The 7959-nt window shown below is 43.3% G+C and overlaps 1 pseudogene; it reads right to left on the reverse strand.

The window, feature by feature from the left end:
• Positions 1-3084: 3084 nt before the first annotated feature.
• Positions 3085-7959, reverse strand: LOC100952892 (annotated as a pseudogene).

Raw genomic sequence — 7959 nt, forward strand, 5'->3', positions numbered from 1 at the left:
GGTCCTTCAGTGGTCCTGCTCTTCACAGTTCCTCTCACAGGCTCTGTTACTCCGGGTCCTTCAGTGGTCCTGCTCTTCACAGTTCCTTGGTAGCACAGTTTTTCCTGCTTTGAAGCTGCTTTTCCAGCAGAATTTTTGCTAATTGATTCCAGAGTCTTTTTCAAATGGAGGTCCCTAGCACAAAGGTGGTTTAACTCTCAGTTACTCTTCCCTCCCTTTATCCTCCCTCTCATAATCTTCCAAAGGAGTCACTTGCTTCATAGAGTCCCTTGCTCCCTTGGGCCATACCGAGGCTCTTTAGCTGGACCTGATTGTAGTACACTGATGCTGATGGGAGGTGGGTTATCCCTTCACCATGCAGGATAACCAAATATTCCACAAACATATTTAATCTAATTATTCTCCATTGGTCTGGTTTAATTTCCTCAGTTTTATGCTGAGGCACCACAGGTCTAACCAAGCTGGCAGAGTGCTCCCATGGCATAGAATTGAATTATACTGTTTTTCCAAGAATAGTTTGAAATGAAAATATTAAAGGAACTATGTTTTAACTTCTTTCATTTTCTAGTGGGTCCTGACTCTGGCCCAACTGATAATTTCCCTACAATAAAGGTGTTCCATCTTTGTCAAATTGAAAACAGCATTTGTTTGCTCAATGAAAGCCTTTTTCCACTTGGGACATACACCTGGAGGTTTACATGCCCTTTGTTCCTTTCTTTAGCATTCAGAATTCTTTTCCCTTTTAAACACTCTTTCTCTTATGGCATTTGATGTTAACGGGGGGATTTACCTTCTGATCTTCCAGCTGCCCAATTTGAGTTGTCACATCAATATAGTATTTTGCCTTAAAGGAACAGGAGCTCTTTAGCTGTTTCTTTATACTCTGGAGTCTTAGTTTTGTTTTGTTTTGAGACGGAGCCTCAAGCTGTCCCCCTGGGTAGAGTGCCATGGCATCACTCACAGCAATCTCCAACTCCTGGGCTCAAGCGAGTCTCCTGCCTCTGCCTCCCAAGTAGCTGGGACCACAGGTGCCTGCCACAGCGCCTGGCTAATTTTTTTTTTTTTTTTTTTTTTTGGTTGCAGCCATCTTTGTTGTTTGGTGGGTACGGGCTGGATTCAAACCCACCACCTTAGGTGTATGTGGCTGGCGCCTTAGCCACTTGAGCCACAGGCGCCGAGCCAAGTCTTAGTTTTTTTTTTTACAAAACTTCACTTCCTTTATTTCTTCACCAGTCCCCTTAATCTACCTCAATTCTTTTCTTTTAAACAGAACTCTTAACTGCCAAAAAGATTCAGGGCATTGATATCTCGAAAAGCTACTTCCTGTTGGCAATGGGCAAAGATATAGGGGATGACAATTAGAAGTTCTCTTTCCTAATTTAATAAACTCTTGCAACCTCTTCCCAAACTTTTCTCTTTGCTGCTTTACGCAAGGCTTTTCTTACCCCTGAGGCTAAAGGCTTGTTTATTAAAGGTTCTTCTTTTCTCCTCATTCTATCTTTTCACTTTCCCTCTTGTCTAAAGGCTTTTTTTCTGCTTTTTTCTCCAGCCACTTCACAGAGGAGGCTAAAGGCTTTTATCAGCTTTTTTTCCCCAAAGAAGAGGTATTTAGAATTTGGAAAGACAAAGCGCAGAAAAGAAACTGAATGAAGAGAAGGCCTGTTGCTGGCAGTCTTTTTCTTAGATATTTCTTTCCCCTCTAAATATTTCTATTTCTCTTCTTTTTCTTATTTGCTAAAACTTATTTCCCTCTTGGCCTGCATTCACTGAATCCTGCTCATAGCGCCATTTGTCACAGCCAACTTCTGACACCACTTGTCAGGGCCTAGGACTGGCCAGGTCTCAGGTCCAGCCTAACTAGTTCTGAGCGTGGACTGCTAAGCTACCTTGCTCAGGAACAATTTCTTTCTTTCTTTTTTTTTTTTTTAAAGTCATAAGGATTTTTATTGTCAAAATAAAAGACAAAAGACACAAATAAATTAACTTTTCTGATAATTTGAGACTCTAGGACATCTCTATGGAAAGGTTCACTCCTATGTACTGATAAAAAACTATCCAAATCAAGTGAGAGACAGTGTTCAAGACAGTGACTGAACATGTACACAGTGAGGAGAAATAAAAAGGCAGTTTCCATATTTCCTTTCCTCCGTAAGGTATATACTAAAGGTATGAGGCTCATTTTGGTGACAAATGCTTTTATACAAAGAATTTTGAATTCTTCCATCTCTAACCACCCCCCAAAAAATGTTTTAGATTCTGACCTGATGATGAACAAGGAAATCAAAATAAGCTGATCCTACTTTCACATGAACTCAAGACTAACTGTAGTTACCATCTTAACATCCATTTATCAAACCAGTAGATTGAATTTTCTCCCTTAGAAAGTTTTCAACCAAACTGGAATTACTCTCACATAAAATACAAGACAGCATATGCAAGACTAGTGTTTGTTCTGTGGCATAAAAAAGAAACATTCCTCCAATAGCACTGGCCCAAGAGGTACCACATGAAGAAGTGGCTACAGGACAAAGTGTCTATTAGATCTACTAAAATGCTAGGTGACTCCAGTTTCAGCCTGGAAAGAAAGATCCCTGGCAAGTCTAGTTTTTAACTGTACCCAGATCTCAAACAGATGTTAGGCCCACCTATCTGACAAGGCTGAATACAGCACCAGCAGTCAAGAGGCCTAAAGTTGTCTGAACTAGTCAGTGAGCATCTCTATGCCATGATTTGTCAGTGCTCACACTAACAGAGGTAAAAGGATCAAGAAGCCTGTGTTTTTAGAGCAGCACAAACATTGTCTCAGTAAGCAATGATCACAGTCTTGTCTAGGGTAAATAATACAAAAATAGATCATGAAGTCCCCATAGACAAGTGCTGAGATTTAACCTAACTTTAAAGCAGTACAAAATGGCTTCTCCCACATAGCAAGAGCAAACTCTGCACTACTGTTTCTCAAAAACCAATTATGTCTTCAGGTGTAGCCTCAGTTTAAGAGATTTTTTTTTAAAAATATGCCTTTCCTATGTCAGAGCCAAGGTAAAAGGGAAGAGGGGCTCTATAATCCCTGGAACAGAAAGAGCTCTAGAAGCCAGTGGGTGTGAGCACATTCAAGTCACAGGGTTTGAGATTATGGGTACGTGGAGGTTGTTTCTTTCCTTCCATCCCTGGAATGTCCATCTTGGGTGGCTTGAAGGTTGCTGGATCTTCAGCCATCCTAGTGGCCTGGGCTCAGATCAGTTCCATTGGAGAGGGTTTCTGGGCTGCTTGGTAGGCCTGGGTGGCAAAACTTCCTGAATCATATTTCTGGAGGGATCTTGGTCCAAAGAAGCTCCATTTATCTGGTGGGTTTCTATCCTTATCCCCACTTCCAGAGTCGATGGTGCTAGGATTTGTGCCAGGTAAAGCTGTGGAAGAACCAGGAGTAAACCAGCCTCTGGGCCTATGCTTGGGTGAAGAATGAGGGGTGCTCCTTGGGGTGGACTGGGCTGCCACAGGCTGCTTCTCTTCTTTTGTTATCTCTCCAGTCTGTAGCTTTAGTTTGTGGAGTGCTTCTGCCACTCAAAGGTACTTGCTGTCCTGGGTGGTGAGGCCCTTGTGGGGTGTGTAGCCAGCATCTCTCAGCCCTGCCTCTTGTTCAAAATGCTGAATGCTCTCTTGGGTCTGATTTGTGATCTTATCCGTACTGTCAATGGCTGATGACAGAGTAACAGCAGGGGAGGATACACTGGCCTCTCCTTCCTCCACCTTGGTGAGGTGCTGATACTTGCACCCTGGAATCACTGGCTTCCAGGGGAAGCTGCCCATGTCGGATGGAGGAGGAGTCATGGGTGTAGGGTCCTCAAGGGCATCATCATAGCTCAATACCTGGCAGTATATCCTGATTGGCAGGGACATCTTGCCTAGAGGCCCACTGGGCTCAAGAGCACAGTGAAATTATGTGACGATTATGCTGACAGACAGATGTTAATGAGGAACATTGTCCAGCTGCTGCAAATTAGCAAAACTTCCCAGGAAGCATCCATCCAGAGGTTCTGTTCTCCTTCTGCCACCACGGAGCTGCCTACAGCCCTAAGTCTGACATTAAAGTGGCTCCGAGGACCCACGTCTCCCTAGAGGTTGTGGCACAGCTTGGACCCAAGCCATGGTAAGAGTGGCAGAGACACCAAAGGTCTCCTGACCAACCAGGAAATACTAGCTCTAGGAACAATTTTTCTTAGGGCTATCTACTTTAGCAGGAGAGAGAGAGACTTAAAGAGAGCAAAGCAGTCTTAGAATAGATAGATCTTAGTCTTTTGTAGAGCTTGGTAACCTTCAGCAGAGAGACGCCGTCCTGGCATTAGAAGAGGAGATAGTCAGGTCTGTGATAGAATGTGCATGCTCCCAACTGCCTCTCCTCCGGCCTAATATAAGGCTGATCTTGTGCCTTTCAACACCACAGGTGTAGAGACTGCCAATTCACCAATGCTTTCATCTTGCAAACTCTCATGCTTGTTAGGAGAGCTAAATCCCTCTCCATGCCCTTTTCACCAAGCTATTCCATTATTGAGCTATACAAGTATTTCTTATTACTCTCACTCCTCCTGGCCATAGGCTATACGGGCTGCTACACTAGAGGTTGCCACGAGTGAAGACCACCCTTCACTGCTTAGCCTACCCTTCATTTCCCACTAGAACAGGCATTGTGATGCTCTAATTCTTCTTCTTATATCTCCTCATGCATTTAGTCCTTTGGGCCCTTACCCGGTGGGTTAGTCTCATTTTAGTTGGAAGAAATATATCCCCACTGTTACCTGCTGAGAGCCAGAAGCTTGAGGGGCTCATCCTTCGGCCTTTTCCTTGCTGTGCCTGTCGCCTTGGGACAGAAAGGCTGCGTTTCATGTGTCTCAGCCCCTGAATACTCTGCTTGCAGTTAGATCCCTGCAGCTGTCTTCCCAGGTCACCCTCCAAGGGCAGACTCTGCTGTTGGGGTATGCACCCTGGGCTGGAAGGTTGGGCAAGTGGTGGCTTTTGCTTGAAAGGTAGGACAGGGACAGAGCTTCAACCTGAGGCTTGGTTTGTTCAAACAATGTGAGGCCCCTTGGTGGTGAGTGGAGCTGGTGGAACCATGGACTTTGGTTGCCATTTGTTCTGACCTGGCAAATGTCAGAAATGGCCTGATTCCAGGCTGTTTTTTATTTGGTAAAAAGAAAAATGTGTTAAATTATAAAATAACTCCTCTTCCTTATTCTCCAACAAACATATGAAATTATTTTTATGACGTATGAGTCAGTAGAGATGAAAGTGTCAATTTATTTAGCCTGTGTGTACAAACATAAAAGGTGCACTTATCACACGCGGCATGCTGGGGTGAGCTCTGAGCACACCTTTCAAGGAATATGGCTGCACAGTGATAAGGGCACACAGAAGGCTTTATACATAGTGCTCCAGGAGCTAATTGTTCTAGGAAACGCCTTTTGTTCAGGCTGGACTGAGAACTATGAGACAGTTAAAGTGAGCAAATGTTCTCAAATACATGATTTAAAATGAATTTATTGACTACTAGTGATTTATAGATGGTCAATTACATGGAAACAAAGAGCAAAGCAGTCTCATCATTTACTATTCTGATTAAAGTAGTATTCATTTGGATTCATTTATATAGAGTACAAAATGCAAAAGAGAAGCAGTGATACTGAGGCTAAGACTGTCAATTTAAGTCTGGTTGGTTCCAGATACCCCGAAGCTCTGTGAGGGAGTTCTAAGGGACAGTATCCTTATTGAGTCATTAGAAAAGATGGAGACTTTACATCTTTTGTATTAACTTGGATGAACTTGAAACATTCTTTTTAGTAAAGAAAGCATCACAAGAATGGAGAAGCAAGAATCCGATGTACTCAAATACTAATCTGAATCCAGTAGATGATCTCATACATGCCCACACAAGAGAAAAGTCGAATCAATTCAAGGTGAGGGTCAGGGGCACGAGGGAGGGAGAGAGGAGGGGGGATGGGTGAGCTCCCACTTAATGGACACAATGTTAGGTTGCATGGTCCACCTCTTGGGGGCAGGACCCAATTACAAGAGGGACTCTACCTAACAAATGCACATTGTGATTTAATTCTTTATACTCAGAGTAACCTGAAACAATAAAAAAAGAAAAGACAGCATCCCACAGGCTGATTACTCAGGGCTTTCAAAACTTTTATTGTCACTGCTTATGTCCTGTTTTTGAGAAATTATTAAAAGACTTATCTTTGTGTTGTTTTAATTCACACACATGCATTTCAAGCAAAAATGTACAAAGTTTGTAGATAAAATGCAGTTCTCCCTTGTAAAAGATAAAGAAAGAAGGATGAAATATATATATATATATATATACATACATATATATATATATCTGAGAAATAAATATATATATATTTGAGAAGTTTGTAGATGTATTGGGCTAGGTGCTTTTCAAGATAATGTTAACTTAGAAAAGGAAGTGCTCTCTCCAGCTTGTTAAAAGCATGGGGAGGGTGGCACCTGTGGCTCAGTGGGCAAGGTGCCAGCTCCATATACCAAGGGTAGTGGGTTCAAACCCTGCTGTGCCAGCTAAAACAGCAGTGACAATAGCAACAACAACAAAAAATAGCCAGGCGTTGTGGCAAGTGCCTGTAGTCCCAGCTACTTGGGAGGCTGAAGCAAGAGAATCACCTAAGTCCAAGAGTTGGAGGTTGCTGTGAGCTGTGAGGTATGATGAGGGATGAGAGTGGTAACAAAGCTGCGTGGGCATACAAGGGGGCGATGAGGATGAACACGTCTCTAAGACAGGTCATTAAGAATCATACATCTAGCAGTAATGACTAGATTACTTAATCCATAAGTGCCAAGCTCTGGGCTGATCTTGTATTAGCAATATTAAAACATCCCTTTTAAATATTTGCTATTATCTCCATGTTATAAATGAAGAGACGAAATAATTAAGTATGCTAAATTAGATTCACTTAATTACTAAGCATAACACGATCATAAAAACTTACAGGAAATAAAACTAGGGTGAAGTAGAGAATGTGTAAAATTAAAAACTAAAAAAGTACAACATTTGGGGTTTGGAAAGACACATCTCGTTAAAGGTATAGGACAGGTACAGAAAATAGGAAATCTGGAAGTCACTAGATAACATAATTAAAATAGAACCAGAGTTTTTGAAACCAATTAACCTCTCTGGGAGGTGAGACGTGGCTGGGCAAATCCGCACGTCCCGCAGAACCGCACCAGTTACAGTCGTGATCACGCCGTCAGCAACCCGACAACGTCTGGTTTCCTTCACTTCCACTCCTCTGGAAGATTTTTTATACTTCCTTCGCTGTCCTCAAACTTCCAAAACCACCTCCTAGTTCACAGCAGAGGCAATGAAAATCAAATTTCTACAAACTCCTGTCCCTGGTCCCCAGGTTCTTCATTCCGACCCAGTGGTATGCAGTCCCCGCAGGTGCACGCGGCCGAGCCCGGGACGCCCGCTCACTCGCCTGCTGCCTCCAGCGGCGCTCCACGAACATTCCTTTCCTTCTTGTCTGACCGTTTCTTCAGCTCATGAATATGTTGCCTTTTTTTTTCTGTTTGGAGAACAAAATACAAAACCTTTCACCCCATGTTAGCCTGCAGCAAGCGCTCTATTTCTCTGCTCCCTTGGCAGTAAACTCCTCAGAAAATGCTGGCCGTGCCCAGTGTCTCTAGATGCCCCTGCTAGTCAGCCTTTCCCCCCTGCCACCTTGTCTGACTGCTCCTGCCAAGTTCAGTAAAGACTCGGGATTGCCAAATGGCAATTCTCAATTGGCTCGCCATTGGCGTTGGACACAATTACAATTTCCTTCCTGAAAAGTGTCATCTGGCTTTTGGGGCGGTGCTCTCTTCTGGCCCCCCTCACAGCGCCAGCTGTCCGGGTCTGGTCCTACTTGCTGCGAGCCCTCATCCTGTTAATATCACCTCTAAACT

Source organism: Otolemur garnettii, unplaced genomic scaffold (genome assembly GCF_000181295.1).
Source record: "Otolemur garnettii isolate 467f Iridium unplaced genomic scaffold, OtoGar3 scaffold00191, whole genome shotgun sequence".
NCBI lineage: Eukaryota > Metazoa > Chordata > Mammalia > Primates > Galagidae > Otolemur > Otolemur garnettii.